Raw genomic sequence first — 13207 nt, forward strand, 5'->3', positions numbered from 1 at the left:
TTATAAATGCATGCATATCCTTGACTTGAGGAGTCCTGCAATGCCTGATGCTTTAAATCTTTCCCTGATTTTAACATGAAAAATAGGACTGTGTTTCCTCCATTCCCCGGGTTGTCCTTGCTTATTTCAGTCAAATTTTAAATTTTAGGGAGCTTCCTGGCTCACTACTATTCCCCACTTACCAGGTAGATTATTAAATGAAATGCTTTGGGCAAGAAAATCACAACCCAATTCCTGGCAGGAATTTTGGTCTAATAAGTCCAAGATACACTTTATTTCCTAAAATTCCTTATTTTATTTACTTATTTATTTATTTATTTATTTAGTTAGTTAGTTATTTTTATTGATTTCAGAGAGGAAGGAAGAGGGAGAGATAGAAACTCCAATGAGAGAGAATCATTGATTGGCTGCCTCCTGCACGCCCTCTACTGGGGATCAAACCCACAATCCTGGCATGTGCCCTGACTGGAAATAGAACTGTGACCTCCTGGTTCTTAGGTTGATGCTTAACCACTGAGCCCCACAGGCTGGGCAATACACTTTATTTTTATAACAAACTCTTAAAATATTAGATATAAAACAACCTTTGGAAAGTTGAATTCCTTCCCATAACTTATAATTTTGAAGTGGATTTATCTTCACTTCTGACTAACCTGCAGATTCCACAGACTCCTAACCACGACTTGAGATAAGGAGAAAAAAAAACAAAAAAAAAGACCTTCAGTGATCTCTTACCCATTTCCAACCTCCCTCCACCAACCTTCGATGACACTTGTATTAGTTTCCTAGAGTGTGTTATAATAAAGTATGACAACCCAGGATAAGTTTATCCTTTTATAATTCTGGAGGCTATTAGTCCAAAATAAGGTCAGCAGGGAAATGCTCCCTCTTAGACTCTGGGAAGAATCCTTCTCTGCCTTCGCCTCGCTTGTGGTGGCCATCAATCATCGGCATTCCTCAGCTTGCCTCTATCATCATAGGGTGTGTTTGTATTGCTCAGCTTGGGCTGTCATAATAAAATACCATAGACTGGGTGGCTAAACAATAGAAATTTAATTCCTCACAGTTTTGGAGGCTGATATCTGAGATCAGAGTGCCAGCATGGTCAGGCTGTAGTGAGAGCTCTCTTCCTGGCTTGGCCATCTCACTGTGTCCTCACATGCTATTGCTTCCTTTTATGAGGACACTAATCCCATCATGAGGGTGCCACCCTCATGACCTCATCTAAACCTAATTATCTCCCAAGGGCCTTGTCTCCAAATACCGTCACATTGGGGTTTAGGGCTTTCATATATGAATATTGGGAGGACACTATTCAGTCAGTAGCAATGTTCTCCCTCGTGTCTTCTTATAACACACCAGTCATACTAAGGACACCACCCTAAATCCAGTATGACCTCATCTCTAATTACCTCTGCAATTACCCTATATCCAGATAAGGTCATTTTCTGGACTTCAGCATGTCTTCTGAAGGGATATAAATTCAACCTGTTACAACCCTCATCCATATACGTGGGTCCCCCATTTTAGAGAAGAAAAAAGGTGATAGAGGGTGGAGGAGCTGAATCCTTGGAAAATAAACTAATCTCTACCCTCCATGAGTGGCCCCGAAGTAGAGACAGTTTCCACTTGGGAAGGTCAAGTAGATACCCGAGACCTGACTCTAGCTTAGAGGCATACCTTCCCTGAGAAATCAGAAATCACTGCAGCCACCCACATTGCCACTTAGAGCACTGTTGCTACCACTTAAGACTCTTCTCATGGGGGACTTTACACACCTTCCTGTATTTTCCCAGAGCACAGCAGAGACAAAGCCTGAATTAAAAAAAAATTTTTTTTCAATTGGAATATTTAAGCAATACTTTACTAAAGTCTCCAAACACCATCAAAACTAGAAGATTAGCATGCAATTTACACATTCAATATTATGGTAGACTGGAAAGTCTCTTTAAAAAATATATTGATTTCAGAGAGAGAAAGGGAGAGGGAAAGAGAAATAGAAACATTAATGATGAGAGAGAATCATTGATTGGCTGCTTCCTGCATCCCCCTCACTGGGGATCGAGCCTGCAACCCTGGGCATATGCTGTGACTGGGAATTGAACTGTGACCATAGATGGATGCTTGACCACTGAGCCACCCCAGCAGGGCTTCAGTAATATTCAAAGCAGCTTATACACAACAGCAAAAAACTAGAAACAAATGTCCATCAGTAACCAAATGAATAAATACATAGTGGGTTATTCATACAACGATATACTACACAGTAATACAAAAAATAAACTATAGGTAACTGCATCATCATGGCTGAACCTCAGTGTTAGGTTCCCTAACCCTAGCCCTGACCCTAACCTTAGGGTTAGGGTCAGGGCTAGGGTTAGGGTCAGGTCTAGGGTTAGGGTTAGATCTCCCATCAGGCCAGCAGTGATGGGAGATCACTTTGCTTTGCTTGGACTTGAGCTCTAATCAGGAAATTGCCCTAGGCATGCAGAGAGCTGGGTAAACATTGGCTTACTAGGTTAATTTCTCTTCTTTCAGGGATCAGCCTTGTACTGCCGGTTGTCCACTGCCTGAAAACAATGTCCTCGTATATATTTGTTTAGTCTTACAGTTATTTGTGACAAAGGAGTGGGTCTAGTACCAGTCACCCCACAATGGCCAGAAGTAGAAGTTGTGAATCATTTTTAGGAAGTCATATGAACTGCACTTGGGAAAACAAGGTGAGAGTAAAGATGAGAAGGAAACTACAGGAATCTTTACTCATGCTGGGACTGTTGATAGAGGACATTTAGATGGATGGATGGTTAGTAAAGTTTGGGTATCATATGATTGAGATGCTATAATAGTTAAAGAATAACATGCTATAACAGAAGGACCCCCAAAATGCAATAATTTAAATAAAATAAAAGTGTGTTTATTTATTTATTTATTTAGAATAGTATAGTGATCTCCATAGTCAGGCTGTTCTGCTCCATGAGGTGATGCAGGGACCTAAGCTGGTGAAGTAGCTTTGCGTATTGGTCACACCTAATTTCAAGGTTGCTTCAGTTGTCACCATACCTTACAGGTTGGAAGTAGAGAAGAGAGAGTAGTAATACACATAACCCACGTTTTAAGTCAAGGTCTGGAAGTGGCATGCATCACTTTTACTTACATTTCATTGGCAAGAATTGCATTGTTCACATCTCACTACAATGTGGGCTGAGAAATATAGACGGATAGCTGGGTATTTGTTTAGCTAAAATTGTATTATTAATGGAAGAATAAATTGGTGGTGGGTTTGGGAGGGTGACAATCAGCAAGTCTGCCCTGGATGCTTTTGGGTCATCCAGGTGAAATGCCTAGCAGATAGCTTTATATAGGGATCTGGTATGGAATAGTGTGTTCTGGTCTGGAGATGTGGACTCAGAAGCCAAAGGACAAGAGTACTGATAAAATCACTCACATGGCACTAGCCAATTTGGCTCAGTGTTTACAGTTCTGGCCTTAGGACAGAAGGTTCACAGGTTTGATCCCCAGTCCTCGGTCAGGGCCTGTGTGGATACAATTAATGGATGTGTGTCTCTCTCTATCTCTCCCCCTCCCTTCCATTCTTTCTCTTAAAAAATAAAATCAATGGAAAAAAATACTCTCTGGTGAGGATTAATCACCCACATGAATTGAGCACTGGAACAGAACTCTGGTGGAACAATAACTCTGAAGAAGCAAGGTATGAAGAAGAAAGGAAATTGTGAAGGAAGGATAAGAGAAGTAGCAGGGAAAACTAGGTAGGACTAGAGAAGCCTATGAGAAAGGTATTTCAAGGAGTAGTCAACAGAATTGCCACATGCAGAGAGCTCAGGTAATATAGGTACAAAAACATATTCAGTAAATTCAACTATTAACACAATTGGATTTAATACAATCTATCTATACCAATAAAAAGGTAATATGCTAATTAGGCCAGGAGACCATCTGGAAAAAGCCATGGTGGCAGAGCCAAGGCAGAAGTGATTAGGGGCAATCAGACCAGGAGAGGAGGGCAGTTGAGGGCAAGCAGGCCAGCAGTGATGGGAAGTTGGGGGTGAGCAGGGCAAGGGGGGGGGGGCAGGGACAGTTGGGGGTGAGCTGGCCTGCAGGGGGGGTTATTTGGGGGTAAGCAGGCTGGCATTCTGAGTGGTTAGGGGTGATCAAGCAGGCAGGCAGGTGAATGGTTAGGAGCCAGTGGTCCTGGATTGCGAGAGGGATGTCCAGCAGTCGGACATCCCTCAAGGGGTCCCAGAATGGAGAAGGTGCAGGCTGGGCTGAGGGACCCTCCTGTGTGTGTGTGTGTGTGTGTGTGTGTGTGTGTGTGTATGTGTGTGTGTGTGTGTGTGTGTGTGTATGCCTAATATGCTAATTGTCCAACTGTTTGACCAGTTGCTATGACATGCACTGACTTCCAGGGGGCAAATGCTCTGACCAATAGGTTAGCTTGCTGCTGGGGTCCGGCTGATCAGGCAATCTCTTCCCGTACTCTAGTGGCATCTCTCGGCCTGGCCTGCACCCTCTTGTAATCTGGGACCCCTCAGAGGATGTCTGCAGGCCAGGTTGAGGGACCCCACCAGTGCACAAATCTGTGCGTAGGGCCTCTAGTAAATATATAAAGAATAAACAAAGGAGTGTTAAGTGAAGTAATAAAGGCTTAAAGGATTGCCAATGAAAGCAAAATGACAGATAAGGGTGATGAAAGAGGGTGATTTTTAGTGGGGACACTAAACGATTTGCCGTGAGTTGATAATTATTGAAGTTGGGTACATGGGGATTCATTATAGTAATGTCTCTACTTTTGTATATGATTGAAATTTGCCAAGGAAAAATAATTTTTAAGAAATCCTTTTTTACCCCAAATATATATATATTGGACAAAGGACTTATTATCTAGAATATATAAAGAACTCCTATAATTCAATAAGAAAAAGACAGACAGCAACCCAGTAGAAAAATGGAAAATATATTTGAACAAGAATTTTTTTAAAAAGCAGTAGTAATTCAAATGGCCAACAAACATATGATAAAAGTCTCAGCCTCATTAGTCATTGGAGAAATGCAAATTAAAACTACAAAGAGAGATCTATGCATCCACCAGAATTGTTAACATGAAAAAACAAATCATAGCATCAATCTTATTAAGACTACGGAACAAGTAGGACTCATAATACTGTTGAAGAGGGTGTAAATTGGTACAACCACTTTAGAAAACTGTCAACATCTACCAAAACTGAATTTAGGCATAATCAGTAACCCAGAAATTCCACCCTCAATAGAAACGTGAATACATGTGAACCAAAGTCATATATAAGAACTAGAGGCCCAGTGCATGAAATTCATGCATGGCTGGGGCCCCTCTTTGCATCCGTCTTGGCCTGGTGCCATCTGCTCACCTGTTCCACCATCCTGTCTGCCATGGTCCCACTTTCATCGGGTCCCATCGGAGTCAGCAGTGCCCCACTGCTGCCGTCTACCCTTGCCGAGTTGCTGACGCCCGCCATGTTCTGCACTGTCCCCTGGTGGTCAGTGCATGTCACATGTCTAACTCCTGGTTGGTTGAACTCCCACCCATAGGTACATTTTGCATGTTAGCCTTTTATTATATAGGATTTTCTTAGCCTTATTATTTGTAATTGTCAAAAGCTGGAAAATTGTGGTATGCTCATACAATGTAAAAGTAATGAAAATGAAAAGACTTCTATCCACAATAGAGATGAACCTCACAAACATAATTTTAAATAAAACTATATATAAAATACTACATGTTATATGATTCTAAGAGAATCATTTAAAAATAGGCAAAACTAATCTATTATTTTAGAAGTTATCAGAGAGGTTACATTTGGAAAGGATGGTGAAAGTAGTGACTATAAAGGAATCATGGGAGATTTCTTGGATGTGGTAATTCTGTTTCCTTATTTGGGTGATGTGTTGACTTTGTGATAATAATATGCACATTTAAGATTTATATAGTTTTATATATATATATGTTGCCTTGTAAAAACTTCAACTAAAGGGAAAAAACTAATGTATTTTCCCTAAATGGCTGAAAGTGATTAAAAGACTAGATGGTGAAGATACTGTGTTTTTGTTTTTAATATATTTTAATAATTTTTTACAGAGAGGAAGGGAGAGGGATAGAGAGCCAGAAACATCAATGAGAGAGACATTGATCAGCTGCCTCCTGCACACTCCCTATTGGGTATTTGCCTGCAACCAAGGTAGATTCCCTTGACCAGAATCAAACCTGGGACCCCTGAGTCCACAGGCCAACGCTCTATCCACTGAGCCAAACCGATTAGGGCTGAAGGTACTATTTATTTGCTCCATCTTTTTAAAAAATATATATATTTTATTGATTTTTTACAGAGAGGAAAAGAGAAAGAGAGTTAGAAACATTGATGAGAGAGAGTCATCGATCAGCTGCCTCTTGCACGTCCCCTACTGGGGATGAGCCTGCAACCAAGGTACATGTCCTTGATTGGAATCGAACCCGGGACCCTTCAGTCCACAGGCTGACGCTCTTTCCACTGAGCCAAACTGGTTTTTGGCTGTTCCATCTTTTTATTGCACTGTTTTTAATTGATTAGTACCTGTTACGAAGCATTGGAATCCTTTCCCACTTCCCTCCTTTGGTTTGCCCTATAGGAATAATGATATTTCGGGAAACACTGGTATGCATTTGGACTATGGAATCATTCTCAGATAAATAAGCAACGTAGTTAACACCACATTCTCGGCTAAAAACTCCAAGCTGTTTAAACAAACTCCAGGTCTCTGATTACCAGATTCTAAATAAAACATATATATTTCCCCTAAGTGAGTCAGTTAATTTCTCCTTAGAGTTGAAGGAATATATCTGAATGAATTATTGCAGTTGTATTTCGCCCTTAGAAAACATAAAGGGTTATTTCTCCAATTTCTGTATAACTCTGTCTGGTGCTCATTATGCTATACACTCTCTTTTGTTTTGGTCATATTACCTCTCATCCTTTCCATAGCCAGGAAGTCTGCCTTCATTTGGTGACAGCAGAGAGTATGCTTGGCTGAAGCAGAAGAAAACTGTTCTTATGTCTTCTGTTCCCTGATTTGGAGATAGACATACAGGATAATAGAAGGAGTTTGGAGCTGAACTCATGAGGATGTAAATGTAATACCTTACAGTTGACAAGTTTCTTTCTGAATGAAACTCCAGGTTAAATATGTGTCAGTGTGATGAGTAAATGTAAATATTTATTTATATTTCAAATTAAGCTTTTCAACAGGTAAACTCCTGATTTATTCTCTTTCCCAAAGGTGGTGACAGGGAGTGTCCAACTAAGTGTCCAAATCTCGGCTTTCAGCACCTGCTGTTGCTACATTGCCAGTTTACTCCATGCTTTGTGGGCCCTGGCAGGCAGACTGTTTATAGACTTTTGCAAATGTAGCATGCTTTTTGATAGGTGATGAGTGTGCCAATTGAGTCATTACAGGGACATCAACAATCTAAATTAAGATAGAAGGTTGGAGAACACGGCCTTTGCTTCCAACACTTAGATTCTATTATTTTAACCAGGAAAACTGTAAGAACTACATTCTTTTCTCTCTCTCATCAAACAAAAAGAGGTGTTTTAAAGCAAAGCAATGCAATATACATAAAAAATTGGTCACAGTCCACCACGTTCTATACTAACAAATCATTTGAACTCTGCTGTTTTAAAAGCCCAAGATGCTGCTGTGTTTGGCATTTTAAGAGGTGTCTCCCATACCAGCCTGTGGCAAGAAAGCCAACAGTCAGCTTGAGGCATTTTTGTTCCAGAAAACTGTTGTTTTAGCAACGTGACTCAGGAATTCAGTAAAATGAAATGGATAACATTTAAACAATAAAAACAGAAGCAGCCCTGAAAATACCAGAATTTCATTTTTGCTGTCTGAAACCCTGCTTTGTCTTTGTGACAGGACTTAAGAAAGCTCCAAATAAGTTACCTCTGTGGAAACATGTCAGCAGATTCTGCTTTACCAACAAATAGACAATGGTCTTAAAGTACTTTACCAAATGAAAAGAGCAAGGGATTTTACTTTACTAACAGTTGTGACACTGACAGTGTGACACTGTGTATGTAAGTTATTTTTCTAATATACAACCGATGGCATCGTTTATGGCAAAGACTGCTAGGCAATAACCTTTTATAAGGGAGACAAGGAACAAGGTTTCTGTGCCTCTAAAGGGGTTTTCCAAGAAACAGAAACTTTTCACTTTGTTAAAATGTTTAAAAGTTAACAATTTTGAATATCATAAAATGAATTTTCTGACTTCTTTTGCAGATAGTGCTGGTAAAATGTTCTGGTGTGTGATGACACAGCGTTATTCTTGGCAAGTCAGTGATATCCTCTCAGGAAATTATTTGCCATGGCACTCCCTGGCCACACACCACTGTTTTTTTGTTTTGGTCCCTCCTCCCCTCCCCCTTCCTTAATACTTTTATCCCTTACTGTCAAACTATTGTAACAATACCTTCCTTGCCTGGCCTTCCATTAGCAGGATCCTCCCCTATTCCATAGTCGCTTTACATGGAGCTTCTATTCTACAGACTAGGAAGCTAGGTCACTAAGCCATTCAAATTCTATGTAAAGTAAGAATGCATTTTCTCTGAGTAAGCATTATCATGGCTCTTCATTCATTCAGTAGATGCGTATAAAATATTAGATGTCATCAATTAATGAATGGGGAAAGAAGACATGGTATCTATACTAGTATATATACAACAGACTATTATTCAACCGTGAGAAAGAAGGAAATCTTGCCATTTGTGACAACATGCATGGGCCTTGAGGGCATTATGCTAAGTAAAATAAGTCAGACAGCAAGACAAAACTGTATGATATCACTTCTATGGGAGATCAAAAGGCAAAAATGGGGAAACTTCCAGTTAGAGGGGAGTAAATTTGAGGGATGTAATGCAACACATTGTGATTGTAGTTAACAGTATTATATTATATACTTGAAAGTTGCTAATAGAGTAGATCTTAAATGTTCTTGGCACAGAAAAAGAAATGGTAATTACGTGATGTGATGGAGGAGTTAGCTAATGCTACAGTGCTAATCATATTGCAATATATAAATGTATCAACACATTGTGCAACTTCAACTTACATGATGCTATATTTTAATTATATTTCAATAAAGCTTTAAAAAACAAAAATAAATAAAAAACAAATAAGAAAAGGAAACACTAGTACCTGAACTTTCACATCTTTTTGGGTACCTTTCTATTTTTAAGCTTACTTTTGTTAATTAAATCATGCATCCTGTAAGTTCATGATTACAGTTCTAAGAGTATATTTTAAAGGACTGTAAGTGAGAATATCCAAGCTCCAAAGGGCCTATTATCCCATCATACACATAAACTAAAAGGACTTGACAATAACAAGTGTGCGATTTAGCACCAACATAAAAGGCAATATAAGTTTTACATCAGTTATTTTCCCATAGCTGTCTTTTCCACAAACACAATTCTAAGCAAACATATGGTAGAAAGAGCCCTGAGCAAGATAGCATGTTATCCAGAGACTACAGAGGCTCCCACCAGCTTTGATTTGCTGATGTGATCTTCTAAAAAATATTTGAATACCTTTAGGTGGAGCATACACCGTGTTGCTCCCACCCCTCCTTACTCAAACTGTTTCCCTGGGCCCTGAAGGCATTCAAACTTGAAAGCTGTGTCCTAGTCACATCTTTAACTATCTTGCTTGTCCTGAGTTCTTGTAAAAGGACAATCAGTGGGTTCGTGCTGCCTGTCACTACTTGAGCCAATTAAGCAGAGACAGGGTTGAATCCTGTGTGAGCAGTTATTCCAATACTGCGGGCAAAGTGGGAGAGCAGCAGGTCGTCCACAAAAATCTGTTCTGCTCTCCACCACAAGCCAGCTGCTTATATTGGGTAGAAGGACCAAGATTACCAGGTACGTATATGGGAAAATAGACAAAAAGGGTATGCCAAAAGGGCAGTTTACAGGTAATGAGGCTGGAGATTTGTAATGGCCTGAGGGTATGCAAAGGCTGGGGGTCTTTAAGGGGCCAGCTCTGGTTTCTGGCTCTGGTTTCTGCAACAAGATTGTTAATCTTTGCATGATAATAGGCAGCTCCCTGTGGAGGAGGAGAAGCTGTGTTTCCAGATGAGCTCCCAGCTAGAACATGCCCTGGAGCAGTGGTTCTCAACCTTCCTAATGCCAAGACCCTTTTTATTCAGTTCCTCATGTTGTGGTGACCCCCAACCATAACATTATTTTCGCTGCTACTTCATAACTGTAATTTTGCCTAAGACCATCGGAAAACACAGATATTTACATTACGATTCATTAACAGTAGCAAAATTAGTTATGAAGTAGCAACGAAAATAATTTTATGATTGGAGATCACCACAACATGAAGAACTGTATTAAATGGTCGCAGCATTAGGAAGGTTGAGAACCACTGCCCTGGAGTGACAAGCAAAATGTCCCAGGAAGTTTAAGATGTAGGCCATTAGAAGATTATGCAGGGCCTTGAAAGCCAGTGTTAAGGAGTCTGGTTTATCCTCTAGTCTAGTAGTTTTCAAAATGTGGTGTGCCCAGGGATGGAGTGTTGTGGGTCGAACCCTGGAGTCAAAAATAAGACCACAGGTGGCAGCTAATTGATTAAAAAAAGCAAGCTAGGATTTATTGAACTGGCCAGGACAGCTGCGAGAGCACCACACAGGTGGAGTCCACTCACCACCGCACTATTCCAGGTGTAGACAGTCCTTTTAAAGGTCTAAACCACAAAAATTTTCCTTTGTTCTAAATTCTAAATGCTGGGAAGCCACATCCTGCTGGACATTGGAATGTGGACCTATCTTGCGATAGCAGATAGTACAGAAGCACAGTTAGTAATCTCTAAAGGTCATCTATAGTTTCTACTCCTGAAGCTACCGAGTCAGTGGGAATCAATCTCCTGTGGTCCTGGTCCACAGGCAAAAATTGCCTTAGCCTCCAGGTGTCAATCTGGAAGCTGAGGTAACTACCCTATTGTTTAAGCAAGTGAGTGAGTGCAAAAAATTTTAGCAGGGTTGAAATTCAAACAGCAGTTTTTATCCAAGTATGGTTGCTACCATACTTCATGGAGGATAAATTTTCATTGCCTTTTAAAATGCCTATACTTGTGTGTATATTTCATAGTGGACAGTATTTGTATGTATATGATGACTAACTGAAATCAGCACCTTGAGAGGATGGAGGGTGCAGAGAGAGAATGAAAAGCTGTTACACTTACTAAGTACTTAAACACATCCAGGATGAGCTGCTTAGCAGACAGCTCTATATGAACTGGAGATTTTGCCCTGGCCAGTGTTTCTCAGTGGTTAGAGTCTACACACAAAAGGATCATGGGTTCGATTCCCAAAGGCATGTACTTGGGTTGCAGGTTCGCTCCCCATCCCTGGTTGGGCACATGCAGGAGGCAACCAGTCCATGTGTCTTTCATATCAATGTTTCCCTCTCTCTCCCCTTCCCTCCCTTCCATGCTCTCTGAAAAGTAATGGAAAAAAATATCTTCAGCTAAGGATTAACAAAACAAACAAACAAAAAAAGATTTAAAAAAATAATAAAAGTGAAGATCTGGGGAAAGGCCTTTGCCTGGACACAGATTTGGGACATCCATTTGAATACATGAGAGAAAAGATGGTGGAATTCTGGGAAACAGTAACATTTACAATAACACAATTACTTTTTTCCAAAACTAAAATTAGAACACAAGGAGCAGTGTGTCCCTTTTTTTCTTTTAAATATGTTTTTATTGATTTGAGAGAAAAGCAGATGTGAGAAACATCGACTGGCTGCCTCCTGCATGACCCTCTCTGGGGATTGAGCCCAAAACCCGGTACATGCCCTGACGAGAATGGAACAGGCAACCTTTCAGTGCACAGGACGATGCTGAACCAACTGAGCCACACTCGCCAGAGCTGTGTTTGCCCTTTTTAAAATTTAAAGAAGTTCCCAAAGATTAATACAAAGTAACTGTTAATCTTTACCATTTCCATTAGTGTATGAAAATGAGGCTCAGTGCACCATGAAGAAACATTTCAGCAGCAATCCAGGATGTTAATTTTTTCTTGCTGTTTTGAGGGGCACTCAGTAAAAGTTCACCATGAAACTTGGGCCTTTTGAAGAAATGGCTTGATTACAGGGCTGGGCTAGGGAAACTGCAAAATGAGCCAGAAAATCTTGCATCAAAAAGCAAGGAAATACCAATAAGATTTAAGAGTTGGCTTAGAGGGACTCTCACCAAATCTGGGATGATTTGAGCACAAGAATAAATTTTGACACATTGAATATAAAAAGAATCTGTGAGTCTACAGTAACATTCAAATGTGAAAGCAAAGTGGAAAATGGAAAGCTCTTCTTCACACACACACAAATGCCAAACTCCTGATTAATAACTGGTCCAGTTTAATAATCATCAATGGATAGTAAAACACTGAATTAAAGGTTATTATTTTTAAATATGTTTTTAGTGACTTTAGAGAGGAAGGGAGAGGGAGAGAAAGTGAGAAACATCAATGATGAGAGAGAATCATTGATCGGCTGCTTCCGGCACGCCCTGCATTTGGGATCAAACCTGCAACCTTGGCATATGCCTCTGAGTGAAACCGAACCTGGGACCCTTCAGTCCGCAGGCCAACGCTCTATCCACTGAGTCAAACCGGCTAAAGGTTATTGACCAACAGGATAGTCACATGGCCTCACAGATTAAGATAAAGTGAGACAAACTGACTTCATGTGCCTCCTGATGTCAAGCAAATGGAAAGTACATGTAATCTAGGCAAAATCTTTAATTTACATCTAATCACGAAGAAACACTAAAACAAATCCAGAACACAGAACATTCTGTAAGCCAACTAATCTGTACTCTTCAAAAATGTATTAGCTAAGACATTAAAAAAAAAAAAAATTAAAAACAACTTTTAAAAGAGGAAGAGAAACTGCTCTGGAGGAAAGAATGAAATAGAAGGATACTAAACTCAAGGTGTAAACCTTGCCCAGTTCACAACAAAACAAAAATACATATAAATAATACTTTGGGAGCAATTGGGGAATATAGATTATGTATTAGATATTAGATGTTATATTTGTTAGGTATGATAATGGTATGCTGGTTATGTTAAAAAAAATGCCTTTGCTCTTGGGAGATAGGTAGTGATATA

Source organism: Pipistrellus hanaki (assembly GCF_964339955.1).
Source record: "Pipistrellus hanaki genome assembly, chromosome: 12".
Taxonomy (NCBI): Eukaryota; Metazoa; Chordata; class Mammalia; order Chiroptera; family Vespertilionidae; genus Pipistrellus; species Pipistrellus hanaki.